Source organism: Bos javanicus, chromosome 17 (genome assembly GCF_032452875.1).
Source record: "Bos javanicus breed banteng chromosome 17, ARS-OSU_banteng_1.0, whole genome shotgun sequence".
In the NCBI taxonomy this organism is placed as follows: domain Eukaryota; kingdom Metazoa; phylum Chordata; class Mammalia; order Artiodactyla; family Bovidae; genus Bos; species Bos javanicus.
In genome coordinates, this window is record NC_083884.1 from 51,631,428 (window position 1) to 51,646,195 (window position 14,768).

The following is a 14,768-nucleotide window of genomic DNA, read 5'->3' on the forward strand; positions in this document are numbered from 1 at the left end:
CTTGAGGACCCAGAGGAGTTGCAAAATGGGATTTCCTCCAGAAGCTCTTCCCTTGACCTCCCTGCCCCTGAACGGAATTAATTTCCTGGGGAAAAAAAAAAAAAAAAAGCACTGCCTGTCTCCTTTATGTGACATAGCAAATCGTTTTGCAGGACTAGAGTTGAAGGCTTATTAATTGTGATGAGGTGAAGCGCCCTCTGATTTGGGGGGATGGAGATGGATGGGAGGGGGCAGTGGGGGGAGGCGAAAGCCCAGCTGATGCCCTTAAATCGTCACCTCCCTGCCACCTCCCGCCACCCTGGGAGCTTTGTCATTGACGAGGCAGGACACACACAGAGCCCCCATATCCATTTGTCTCTCCTCATTTGCAAGAGCTGAATGAAATCCTTCAGCGTTTCCCCGACAGGAGAATGCAGCAGCTCCAAACGAGCTATTTATGGGCCATTTTTTTCAGCATTACTTGCATATTATAATTAAGAGATAATGTCAGTGGAATAGAACATTGTCACCGGGTAATGGTCTCCCGCTGCTTCCGAAATGTCAAGGCAAAGTCACAGCATTTATCAAAAATAAATGTTGGCGGGAAGACGCGACGTTTGTTTTCACAGCAGGGACATTAATCCTGGGACCACGAGAGGGTAACGTCTTTATTTCTTTTCTCCGATGATGATGGATGCCAGCGGATGGCGGTGTTTGACGGATGTGGGATCTTGCCGGTACAGGGGGGAGGCCAGCTGGGGCAGGGGTGCCCGTGGCGGGGCCAGGTGGCCACATTGGGATGGGGTTGGCGGGAGGCTTCTGGCTGCTCTGTCTCTGCCCAGAATCAGCCAATTCACTCCCCAAGGATGCACTGGAGGTGGCCTGTGGGGGTGTCCTAGCTCCCGATTGGACAGGGCATCTTCTGCAGCTGGTGGTGGCTTGCTGATTGGGTGGGGAGAGGGCGGACATTTGGCAGAAGGCCTCTTCTCTGACTCGGCATCGTCCCTGGGGACAACCTCAGTTTCTGCATCGCGTTTACCCCAGAGGGAGCCAGCCCGGGCAATGGGCAGCTAAAACAGCCGAGCGCTGGCGACTCCTGATGATCCGGGCACCATCTGCACCACATTTTGGCACAGGGACCTCTGACTCTCCAGGCAGCCTTCACTGCCGGGTTTAACTGCATGTGAACGTCCCTTCCGCGCGGCTGCCTGAGTGATCTTTCTTAAGTGCACTTCTGATCACGCAGCAATATGGCTGAAATCCCCACCCCCCCTACCCCAGCCACCACAGCCCTGCCCCAGGCCCTCAGGATAAAGTCCCTGCTCAGAATTGGCTCCAGCACAGCTTCCTCAGCATTCCTGCCTTTCTCCCAAGCAGCCAGGCTCTGTCTCCGCAACCAGCCCGGGCCTTTACTCTTGTTCCTTCTGCCTGGGACACCCTTCTCTGCTCTTGCCTTAACATAACCCTCACCTGGCCATCTCCTACTTCTTCAGGCCTCCATTTCAACAACTCCTCTTCCAGGAAGCCTTCCCTGACCTCCCAAGCCCTTCTCATGTGCTTCTCCCACAGTCCCTATACTTAGGCCCTTCACAGCACTTAATTATGCCACTGTAAGCACATTGGCCACCTAATGCGAAGAGCCAACTCACTGGAAAAGACCCTGATGCTGGGAAAGACTGAGGGCAGGAGGAGATGGGGGCGACAGAGAAGGAGATGACTGGATGGCGTCACTGACTCAATGGAGAAGAGTTTCAGCAAACTCCAGGAGATAGTGAAGGACAGGGAAGCCTGGCATGCTGCAGTCCACGGCGTTCAAAGAGTCAGACATGACTGACTGAACAACAAGAATGAAGTACTTGGATTATAGTCTGTCTCCCCTCTCTCAACTATGGTCTCCAAGAGGAACTTGCCAGCTGTTCTGTTACTGGATACAGAATAGGGGCTTAGTACTTATGTGTTGAAGCAGCTGAATAAGTGACTGAAGGGCTAGAGGCCTTTTACGTGAGTTTGTATCAGTCACCTATTGGCAGAATAATGCATAACAAATGCATAACAATGCACCCAAATATGGATGACCTTCATCAGTAAGAATTTATGTGGCTCATGAGTCTGCAGGTCAGAGGTTGGGGCTAGGCTTGGCTGGGGTGGACATGGTTCTTCTGGCTCAGCTGGGCTCAGACACACATCTAGGGGCCAGTGGCTATTGGCTGATCTTGGGGAGCCTCAGCTGGGATTGTTGGGTGAGCTCTGTGTCACATGTGTCTCCTCCAGAAGGCTAGCCCAGGCGTGACCCATGGTGAGGGCAGAGGGGCAGGAGGGCAAGCGGGAACCTGTTCATCTCACAAAACTGGAACTCTGTACCCGATCAACCCTGCCTCCCCTTCCTCCTCCTTCAGGCCCTGGCAACCACTCTTTTATTTTCTATCTCTGTGAATCTGACTCCTCCAGGGCCTGATAGGAGTGGAATTATCTTTTGGGGATTGGCTTTTATTATTTCACTTAGGAATCCATGCTCTAGTGTGACAGGATCTCCTCCCCCTGTTAAGGCTGAATAATATTCCATTATATGGATAGACCACATTTTGTTTATCCACTCATCCATTGATGGAGATTTGGATTGCTTGCACCTTTTGGCAATTGTGAATAATGCTGCCAGGACCATGGGTGTGTAGTTAATCTTTCAAAACCCTGCTTTCAATCTTTTTGGGCATACAGTTGACCATTGAACAATGTGGGGGTGATAGGGGTGGACCCCCACACCCAGTCTTAAATCTTAGTATAACTTTGCAGTCAGTTCTCTGTATCTAAGATTCAAACCTGTATCCATGGATTCAGTCAACCTCAGACTGAATAACCTAGTGGTATACACGGTGCGTGCGTGTAAGTTGCTTCCGTCGTGTCTGTTTGTGACCCCATGGACGGTAGCCCGCCAGGCTCCTCTGTCCATGGGATTCTCCAGGCAGGAATACTGGAGTGGGCTGCCATGCCCTCCTCCAGGAGATCTTCCCGACCCAGGGATCGAACCCGCATCTCTTATGTCTCCTGCATTGGCAAATGGGATCTTTACCACTAGCGCCCCCTGGGAAGCCCAGTATACATGATACATTTATTGAAAAAAAAAAGAACAGACATATAAGTGGACTTGTGTATTTCAAACCCATGTCGTTCAAGGTCAGCTATATACCCAGAAGTGGGATGGCTGGATCACAAGTAGTGTGACTTTTTAAATTATTTATTTATTTATTTTTGTCCACATTTCATGGCATGTGGGATCTTAGTTCCCTGACCAGGGATCAAACCCCTCACTCCCTGCATTGGCAGCATGGAGTCTCAACCACTGGACCACCAGGGAAGTCCCACAAGTGGTATGCCTTTTAGCCTGGTGGGCAAACCCTTTGGGAACAAAGATCCACACATTTACAGAGCAGCAGTTGATTGGACAAGCTTTATCCTGCGGCCTGACTGTTTGGTTTGGATCCCAGCTCTGCTGCTTCCTAACTGTTTTCTCAGCTGAATCACTCTTTCTGAGCCTCAGTTTCCTCCTCTGCAAAATTGCAGTAATATGAGCATCTATTCAGAGAGCAAGATTACATGAGAAGGTATTTAGAGAAGAGCCTGACACAGAGTAAATAATACCCACCTGTTGTTTTATGCAAAGTTCTTGCCCTAGATCCTGCTTTTGACCCCGCCCTGGTGGACGGCTTGTAGTGATGCTTTTCTGGGACTTCCCTGGTGGTCAAGTGGTTAAGAATCTGCCTGCCAAGGCAGGGGACGTGGGTTCGATCCCTGGTCCGGGAAGATTCCACGTGCCTCAGGGAAACTGAGCTCGTGTGACACAGCTACTGAGCCCATGTGCTCTAGAGCCCATGCTCTGCAACAGAGAAGCTACTGCAGTGAGCCTCAACTAGAGAGTAGCCTCTACTTGTCCCAACTAGAGAAAGCTGAGCACAGCAACGAAGACCCAGAGCTGTCAAAAACAAACAAAGCGATGATTTTCTGCCCTTTCTGAACACAACCAGGGGTTATCTGTCCTGGGCAGACCCCAGGAACAGCTGTGTTAATTCTGGGTGACAGGCACTGACACAGCTCCCCTCTGCTGGGGTGTTGGGCTCAGACCTGGGGGGCTGAGGGGGCCAGTGTTGCTACAGGGTAAGGGGTTGGGGCCTTGGGCAGGATAGTGGTGGGGAAGAGGTTTCCTGCCAGAGCTGTTCAGCTCCCCAATTCAGGCCTCCGTCTCCCTCTCTTCCCCTGGCGCAGATTGCAATTTGGGCCCAGCAGGAAGAGAGAAATGAGCTTGCATAATAGAGGAACATTTGGTTCTTTCGGGCTGGGCCTGGAGAAGGGTTTTGTGCTGAAGTGTGCAGCGCGGGGGCAGACTGGAGACGCTGCCGGTGTGTGGGGTTTGGGGGAGCCCATTCTGCCCGGTGGGATGGAGGTGCTGAGGGCCAGATGGACACGAGGGGCGGGCAGCTCCCCCAGGAGAGGGCAGACCCAGAGTGGGCAGAGGGTCCTTGACTTTGCTGTTTCCAGCAGACAGGAGGGAGGGCTGGAGGGAAACCACACAGGGCGGCACCGTGGCCTCAGGGGCTCCGGGCCAAGCACGAGGCCACAGCGGGCTGTCTCTCCTGGGGCTGTTGGGGCCACTTCCTTCTCAGCCCAGAGAGATCTGTGTTCTCAGCCCAGAGTTGAACCTGAACTTCCTGATCTAAGGTGGAGGGGCCTCTCCAGGACCACCAGGGCAGACTGAGAGATACAGACTAACCAAGGGTGGGTGTGACGCCCCCACCCATAATTGGAGCCCTGACTCTGTTGTTTATCAGGGGGAGAGATGGGACAGTTACCCGTGTTCCCTGAGGAGACTCAACATGCAGGTGGAGTGAGAATCACCACCCTGGGACTGCTTCTTTTTTTTTTGGCTGTGCTGTGTCTTTGTTGCAGTGCATGGGCTCTCTAGTTGTGGCACACAGGCTCAGAAGTCAATGGCATATGGTCTTAGTTGGCCTGGGACATGTGGGGTCTTAGTTTTCCAACCAGGGATCGAACCCATGTCCCCTGCATTGGAAGGCAGAGTCTTAGGCACTAGATCACCAGGAAAGTCCCTGGGAGGGCTTCTATAAATCCCAGAGTGTTGCTTGTGTTTCTGACCTGGTTTAGTCTTTGTGACAGCGTAGGGAGAGGAGGACATCCTCTCAGCTTTTCAACAAAAGTTTGCTGAACACTGACGCAGTCCCAGGCCCTGTTCTAGGGGCCTGGAGCTACCACCACCACCCGGAGCAGAGCAAGTTAAGAGCCACATGTTGGGGGAAGTTATATTCCAGTAGAGCAGCTGACTTTGAACAAGGAAACAGGTAAACAAAAATGGTCACATCTGTGTGGGAGAATGCACACGTGGGCTCCGTTTTTCACCTCTCCCTGCATCTATGTTCTTTGCCATAGAGTTGACCCTGAACTTCAACTTGTGTGGCTTGCTTTGGCCAAAAAATGAAATGGAAGTGATGCTGGGCTACTCCTGTCCCTTGAGAGGCTTTGTGCTTTTCTGCACCTTTGCCATGGTGTGTGACAAACACCCTGGATTAGTCTGCTAATTCAAGAGAATGAAATTCTGGTGGAGCAGAGCTAACCAGTCAAACCCCACTCTGGATCAGGTAACTCCCCCACCAAGATGCAACTGACAGATGTGTGAATGATAAAGCATGATTGTTGTTTTAAGACACAGAATTTAGGGGTTATTTGTTATGCAGCATATTGGTGGCAATAGCTAACCAATACAACCAATTGGTAAGTGTAATTATTAACTTCATTCCATAGTCTAGGAAACTGAGGCACAAAGAGGTGAAGAGAGCGTTTAGAGGTTACAGAGTTGATGTGGCTGAGTCCAGACAAGAACCCTGCCATCTTGACTCCAGCTTGCTTACTCACCCATTCAACCCATGTTTATCGAGCATCGACTACACATGTGGAATTGTGGTAGCAGCTAGAGACAGTTCAATGAAAAAGATATTCCTTCTGTGAGCAATGTCTGTTAAAAGGGAACTTCTCTTTTTCTGAGGATTTCAACAAAAGTCTGAAAATCAAGTCCCATCACCCCAGGGTATATCCTCACTGTGAACCACTCATGGCAGCGACAGGACGTGGGCTGTGAACAGCCAAGGCTAGATCTCATGTTCACTCTCTGTGGCTGGAGGGGAGTGATGACCCCACCTGACCCATATGGACTCAGAGTGGAGGAGAGAGGACTTTCTCTAAAGAAAAAGTGTTGCTATTAAACTTTAAGAAGAGGAAACAGATGCTGGGAAGATTAAAAAAAAAATGATGCTCACCCCAGACCTCTGGGGTCCAGATGAAGACCTCCCAGCAGCTCTGTGGTCCTTGGTGAAGTCCCCCAGAGTCTGCAGCTGCTCCAGGCCACTCCCCTGTCTCCAACATCCCTCGCGGGAGCTAGGCCTGACTCTCAGAAGATCAGATGTGATTTATTCCTGGCATCTGTGCTGCCACTGGCTGTGAGGTGCTTTGCAGCAGAACAATAAGTTACAGGGCCATTTATCTTGTTGGCGGCTTCTGATAAAATGAGCAGCCTGAGCAGACAGGGCCTTTAACGAACATGATCAGGGCTGTTTATTTAGAAAACAGAAGACCTTGAAATTGGCTTTAATCGAAGGGGTTAGAAGTGAGGGATTTGACCGGATCTGTTGAGAGCAGAGACACCCCACGTCTGGAAAGGTCACAGTGAAGGGCAGGCCTGGCTTTGAGTCTCGGCTGTGCCCACAAGTTTGACTTTGGGTAAGGTCCATGACCTCTTCCAGACTTTGTTTCCCCATCTGTGAAATGGAGAGGTATGTGTCAGCATCATCTTAGTTATGCTGCAGTAACAAACAGCCCCCTCCAAACCTCATGGCTTAAAACAACCAGTTTGTATCTCACTGATGCTCCATGGCTATGGTGGGTTGGCTGGTGACTCTTTGCCACACCTCCTCACTGTGGGAGTCAGATTAATGGAATGTGCCATCTGCAGCATGACCATCATTGGGCATGGGGGAAATTGTGCACTGGTTGGTTTGTTTTTTCAAATTTATTTATTTGTTTTTGGCTGTGCTCAGTCTTTGTTGCTATGCCTGGGCTTTCTCTAGTTGTGGAGAGTTGGTGCTACTCTTTGTTGTGGCACATGGGCTTAGTTGCTCCGGGGCTTATGAGATCCTCCCGGACCACGGATTGAACCCATGTCCCCTGCATTGGCAGGAGGATTCTTAACCACTGGGCCATCAGGGAAGTCGTGCAATGGTTCTTAAAGATTCTTCCCATGAGCAACTTACATCACTTCCACTCATATTGAGTTGGTCCAGGCAAGTCATGTGGCCATGCTTAACTCCTGGTGGGGTGGTGGGAGTGGAGAAGAGAGACCTTACTATTAGCTGGAAAGCCAGAAGGGTTAGTATTTATTAGTGAAAGCTGTTCTGCTGAGCTATCATAGAAGTCAGGAATTTTCTTCTCCCTTCTGGAGATGCTAATTATCTGAGTCTAATCCATTATGCTTTTTCTGGCCAGCTTCGTCACCCTCCCCCCCAGTTTCTGCCATGTCACTCCATCTGCCGTGAACCTCCATGTCTATTGCTGAACATTAAAGCTGGGCAGCCTGACATTTAAGAACCCCTAAGGCTGGCATCTCTCAAGGGCCCCAAATATAGCTTAGAGAGAACTGGGGCTAGCTATTTCTTACCCACCCCCACTGTAGCCCCAGAATCTACCACAGTGCCTGGCCCACAGCAAGTGTTCAATGATTACTCGTTGCAATTGTGAAATGATGTACTGGACATCACATGCCCTGGAAAACGTCAAAGGCAGAATCCTACGTGCTTGGTGCCCCAGGGGTCATTGCCACTTACTGGGTACTAGCTGAGGGCCAGGCCTCATGAGCCAATTGCCCTGAGTGCAGGCATGATCCCTTTCATCTTTCAAGCAACCCCCACCCCCAACCCCACAGTAGGCATTACTGTGACAGGATTCTTTATTTGAAATTTTAACTCCTCTCCCCAAGTTTCACTGAAATATGATAGACATGCAACACTGTGTTTGTTTTAGGCACATGCCATGATGATTTGATATATGTACACATTGTGAAGGGCTTCCCTGGCGGCTCAGATGGTAAAGAATCTGCCTGCAACACAGGAGACCTGGGTTCAGTCCTTGGGTTGGGAAGATCCCCTGGAGAAGGGAATGGCTACCCACTCCAGTATTCTTGCCTGGAGAACTCCATGGACAGAGGAGCCTGGCAGGCTACAGTCCACGGGGTTGCAAAGAGTCGGACACGACTGAGTGACGAAGCACACGCACATACACACACAGACATTGTGAAATGTTCCCCACAGTAAATTTCGTTAACATCCATCACCTCACATAGTTACAACTTTTTATTTCTTGTGATGAGAACTTTTAAGATCTACTGTCTTAGCAACTTTCAAATATATGATATTGTTAACAATGAGCAGGACTCTTTATGGAGCTATTCATTCATATTTATTCACCCTGTAATTTTGTTTCATTGGATTCCAAGACAGACTTCAGCCCTTTGTATTTTCTTAATTTATGTTTCTCCCCCCAAGCAGAGGGTAGAAGTTTCTGGAAGATAGTTTACTTGCTTTGTATTAATCTGGGCTCTCTAGAGACAGAGACTAATAGGATATAGCGTGTTTCTATCCTTATCATCTCTATTTATCTACTTACAAAGAGTTTTCTTTTTTCATCTGGCTTTGCTGTGAGGCATGCAGGATCTTAGTTCCCTGATTAGGGATCAAACCCGTGCCCCCTGTGTTGGGAGCACAGTCTTAACCACTGGACCACCAGGGAAGTCCAAAGAGATGTATTATAAAGAATTCGTTCACATGGTAATGGAGGCTGAGAAGTCTCACAATCTGCCGTCTGCAAGCAGGACACCCAGGAGAGCTGATGGTTTGAGTTCCAGCTCAAGTCTGAGTTCCAAGACAGGAGATCAGTGTCCCAGCTTGAAGACAATAAGGCAGAGAGAGTGAATTCTCCCTTCCACATCTTTTTGTTCTACTCAAGCCTTCAACTGATTTAACAAGGCCCACCCACATTGAGAAGAAGGGGACGACAGAGGATGAGATGGTTGGATGGCATCACCTACTCAATGGACATGAGTTTGAGCAACTCTGGGAGTTGGTGAAGGACAGGGAAGCCTGGCATGCTGCAGTCCGTGGGGTAACAAAGAGTCGGACATGACTGAGCGACTGAACTGACTGAACTGAACCCACATTGAGGAGGGCAATCTGCTTTACTCAGTCTACTGACTCAAATGTCAATTTCCACTGGAAATATCCTCATGGACACACCCAGAATAACATTTAACCAAATATCTGCACAGCCCATGGTCCAGTCAAATTGACATGTAAAATTAATCATCACAAGTCTTTTGTGAAAACTTTGTGTATTAGGATATAAGCTCAGCCTGTGTAACATAGGCCCCATTCCCCTCAAAAAACCCACATAGATTAAAACAAAACTGAAGTTTATATATCTCTGATGTAAGAGGTCTGAGGGTAGGGGATATGCCAGGAGGGCTAGGGGCTCAGCTCTGCAGCCATCAGGGTCCCAGACCCTTCGGTTTTGTTCTGTGGATGGTGACGGCCCCCATGAAATTAAAAGACGTTTGCTCCTTGGAAGAAAACCTATGACAAACCTAGACAGTGTATTAAAAAGCAGAGACATCACTTTGCCAACAAAGTCCATATAGTCAAAACTATGGTTTCTCCAGTAGTCATGTACAGATGTGAGAGTTGGACCATAAAGAAGGGTGAGCATCGAAGAACGGATGCTTTCAAACTATGGTGCTGGTGAAGACTCTCAAGAATCCCTTGGATGCCAAGGAGATCAAACCAGTCAGTCCTAAAGGAAATCAACCCTGAATATTCATTGTGAGGACTGATGCTGAAGCTGAGGCTCCAATACTTTGGCCACCTGATGGTGAAGAGCTGACTCACTGGAAAAGACCCTGATCCTGGGAAAGACTGAGGGCAGGAAGAGAAGGGGGTGACAGGGGATGAGATGGTTGGATGGCATCACTGACTCAATGGACATGAGTCTGAGAAACCTCCGGGAGATAGTGAAGGACAGGAAGCCTGGCGTGCTGCAGTCCGTGGGGTCGCAAAGAGCCAGACCCGACTGAGTGACTGAACAACAACAAAGGCTATGGATGCTCCCTCAAAGCACGGCTGAAGCAGAAGCAAAACCAGATCCATGTGCCAGCTCTCAGAAATGGGGAGAGAGAGAAAAAGTGGAGGCAGGCAACTTCCTGTTAAGCAAGTGGTGTGCAAGCCACACAAACCATTCCTGCTCGGCCTCAAAGGGGAGCAAGAGGGGCTGGAAGATGGTGTTTCTGGCTCAGCAGCCAGATCCCAGCGGAAGTTCTCTTCCTGGAGGACAGCAGTCATCCTGGAACTGGCTGAAAACTCCCTGATTCTGGAGGGAGAGCGAGCGATGGCGGGAAATTTGCACAGGCTGGAGTTGGCAGCAGGGAGGCCGGCCTGGAGACTTCATTTGGTGGCAGTGCTCTTGGGAGGTGTCAGAATCTAGAAGCTGCATTGTGTACCAGGAAGAGGGCACCCTGAGTGAAGAGGTCCTAGTGCAGACAAGCTCCCTCCCCCCATCCCCACCACAGGGATGCTGAAGAATTTCCCATCAGAAGAGGCTGCACGTCCTGGATCTCCTGGATTCTCAGTGGGAGCCAGTGGCCAGATGGACTCTCAGATTTGGTCTCTGACATGAGCCAGCATGGAGGAACTCCAATCTTGAGACTGAGAATATATCTACATCTATCTATCTATTTTACCATCTTAGGAGGATATGGGCTTGGAATTGGCTCTATGTAGATCAGAAAGAAGTAAAATTGGTTCCATCTTGCAGACTCGGATTTGGGATGTATACCAATGATGCCACCGCCTGCATCAATGTCCCCATTTTATTGGAGACGGGCTCAGAGATGTCAAGTCACTGTCCCCTGGTCACACAGCAAGTCGTGGTAAAAGCGGGATTTGGAATGAGGTTAGCAGACCCCATGGGCATCACCGCTACACCCTCCTATTCTGCTTGGTGTGCAAGTGCTGTTTGGAGTTAAGACACAGGACAGGAGAGAGGCATGGGGGTGGTGGCATCACGCGATATGTGATTGCAGATATGTGATCTTTTGTGTTTGGTTTCTTTCACTCAGCGTCATGTTTTCAAGGTTCATCTACATTGTAGCAGGTGTCAGGGCCTCATTCCTTTCTATGGCTGAATGATGTTCTATTGTATGAAGGGACCATATTCTGTTTATTCATCTATATATGGACATCTGGGTTGCTCAAACTTTTTGACTATTGTGAATAATGCTATGATGAACATTTGTGTTGAGATTGTCGTGTGGATTCTGGGTGCCTGAGGAGAGGGCTGTGATGTGTGATGTGGGTTTGCCAGCACCATCTAGAAAGTTCAGCAGGCCCCAGCCTGGGAAGCCTCTTGGAGGCTCTTCCATATGCATGTCTCGGAAGCAGTGGGCTGTTTTCTAAACAAGTTGTCTCCTGCTGTCATCTCTGTATCCAGGCTGAGCTGGGAGCGGCTGGTGAATTATTCAAAGTGGCTTCTGTGCAAGTCCCCCATTCCCCGCCCCCAATGCTGCTGGAAGCATGGAGCTTGGGGAAGCCTGTCACTCAGGCGTGCAGGGGAGTTCACTGTAGAAAGTGTGGCTGACAGCTTATGTCTGATCTGCTCATCCTGGGCCAGGCCAGTTCATTCACCTCTCTGAGCCTCAGTGTCTTTTTCTTGAAAATGGGTGAGAAAACAGGTAGACTGTTTAGCCCATGTCCTAGCTATTGTAAATAACGTTGCAATGAACACTGGGGTACATGGATCTTGTTCAACTCTGGTTTCCTTAGGGTATATGCCCAGCAGTGGGATTGCTGGGTCATATGGTAGTTTTATTCCTAGTTTTTTGTTTTTTAAAGAATCTCCATACTATTCTACATAGTTGCTGTGTCAGTTTGCATTCTCACCAACAGTGCAAGAGGGCAGACGGATTCTTTACCACTGAGCCACCGGAGAAGCCTGCCTGGCGTGAGTTAGAAATAATAAAATGGCTGGAATTTTCTGGTATACGTTCCTCGTGACTTAGTCATTTTTCTCTTACATCCACGCCAAAATGAAACTCTCGCATGTGCCCCCTGAGTGATGGGTACAAGGAGGTGCACGGCAGCTCTGTTCACTGCGGCAAAACCTGAAACCAACCCAAGTACTCATTGGCAGGAAGAAGGACAACTACAGTGTCATGTATTCACACTGTGGAGTATTATACAGCAGTGAAAATGAACGGGTAGCAATTCCAGGCCCGCACAGGGTGAATCTTAGTAACAGTGTATGGCAGAATTTCTCAACTCTGACACTAGTGACATTTTTCTCATTATTATGATTAATATTTTCTATTTTTGACCATGTGGCACGTGAGATCTTAGTTCCCTAACCAGGAATTGAACCCACGTCCCCTGCAGTGGAGGCACAGAGTCTTAGCCACTGGAGCACTGGGGATAGTGAAAGTGAAAGTGAAGTCGCTCAGTCGTGTCCAACTCTTTGCGACCCCATAGACTGTAAGTCCCTCATTATTATTTATTTCTTTATGGGTTACACTGGGTCTTCGTTGCTGCTCGTGGGCTTTCTCAAGGTGTGGTGACCAGGGGCTGCTCTCTAGGTGTGGTGCATGGATTTCTCATCGTGGTGGCTTCTCTAGTTGCAGAGCACAGAACCTGGAGCATGTGGGCCTCAGTGGTTGTAGCACGTGGGCTACAGCTAGTTACAGCTTGTGGGCTCAGTGGGTGTGGCACATGGACTTAGTTGCTCCTCGGCGTGTGGACTCTTCCCAGACCAGGTATCGAACCCGTGTCTCCTACATTGGCAGGTGGATTCTTATCCGCTGTACCGCCAAGTAAGTCCCCCTAATTATTATTTTTAATAGCAATTTTATTGAGACGTAATTCACATACAATGCAATCCACCCACTTAAATCTGGATATAAGTGTGTGGAGCAAGGAGGTGGCGCCCTGGGGCTCACACAGAGGAAGGACCCTCTCTGAGCTATTCGCCCTTTACTCCCTCACCCGAGTGGTCTGGGTCAGAGATGTTGAACTTCGCAAACTAAATTGAAACAGGGAGGCTTCAACTTCCTAAACAGTAAATCCAGTGACTACCAGCAGTTACCAAACATTACAACGCCCAGCACCCTGATGGATGAACACATTCAAGACAACTTACAGTCTTTCCTAGTATTATCACCATCACCTGCTTTTTACAGTTGAGGAAACCGTGGCACAGAGAAGTCAGGTGGCTGGCTCAAGGTCACATAGCCACAAAGAAAAGGAGATGTGAACTCCCTCCTTTGGATGGAGAGACTCCCATTAGGGTAACATTTAAGCTCCCCATAGGTCAGGATACAAACCAAGGCCACGAGGCTTGTTAGGCTGCTTTTAGGTTTCTGTCGCGTTTCTCCTGGGGTAGTCGGCCCAGGCGGCAGCTCTATTCCACACTCAGCCCTGGCCAAGGAATGTCACAGTGGCTGTCACACAGCGGGGCGAGGGTGGGCAGTAGAGGAGGGAGTGGCATCTTGGCAGCTGTGACAAATAGAAAACAGATTGCATTTCCCTTCACTTCCACCCCCCGCCTGGGGAGGGGATACGCCGGAACCCAGTTATCCACTTACAATGGATGCTCTATTGTGGGATGAGGCAAGGTCAGGGGCAATGGGGCGGGGCTCTGGCCCTGCCCGGGGCACAGTGTCCTTGGCACAGCCGGTTGGCTGGGTCTTGGCTGACCTGGCTTCCTCCTACCAGCCCCACCACCCCCTCTCCTGCCTCACAAAGACTCAGCGTCCCTATGAAAAGACTCAGCGTCCCTATGAAAACTTGGTTACGCTCTCCAAATAACCTTGACATTCTCATTGTCTAGGACAAGATCTATGGATTCTGCTCTGAGCGTTCCAGACTCTAGAAGACTGTCATTCATTCATCCTTCCCACCTCTCCTTCATCTCCTTATCTGTATCTATCTTTTTAAAAATAATTAATGGTTTTGGGTGCATGAGGTCTTAGGTTTGACATGCAGGGTCTTCCATCTTTGCAATGGCAGGAGGGATTTTCTCACTTGCGGCATTCGAAATCTTTAGTTGCCATATGCCAACTCTTAACTGTGGCATGCAGGATCTAGTCCCCTGACCAGGGACTGAGCCCAGGCGTCCCGCATCGGGAGTGCAGAGTCTTAGCCTCTGGACCATCAGGGAAGTCCTTGCATCTCTCCGTTGTTGTTGTTCAGTCGCTAAGTTGTGTCCGACTCTGCGATCCCATGGACTGCATGCAGCATGCCAGGCTCCTCTGTCTACCATGATCTCCCAGAGTCTGCTCAAATCCATGTCCATTGAGTTGGTGATGCCATCCAACCATCTCATCCTCTTTCATTCCCTTCTCCTCCTGCCTTCAATCTTTCCCAGAATTAGGGTCTTTTTCAATGAGTCAGCTCTTCGCATCAGGTGGCCGAAGTATTGGAGCTTGACTTTCAGCATCTGTCCTTTCAATGAATATTCAGGGTTGATTTCCTTTAGAATTGACTGGTTTGATCTCCTTGCAGTCCAAGGGATTCTTAAGTCTGTTTGAAAGCATCAATTCTTTGGCGCTAGGCCTTCCTTATGGTCCAACTCTCACATCCGTAAATGACTGCTGGACAAACCATAACTTTGACTATATTTGGACTTTTGTTGGCAAAGTG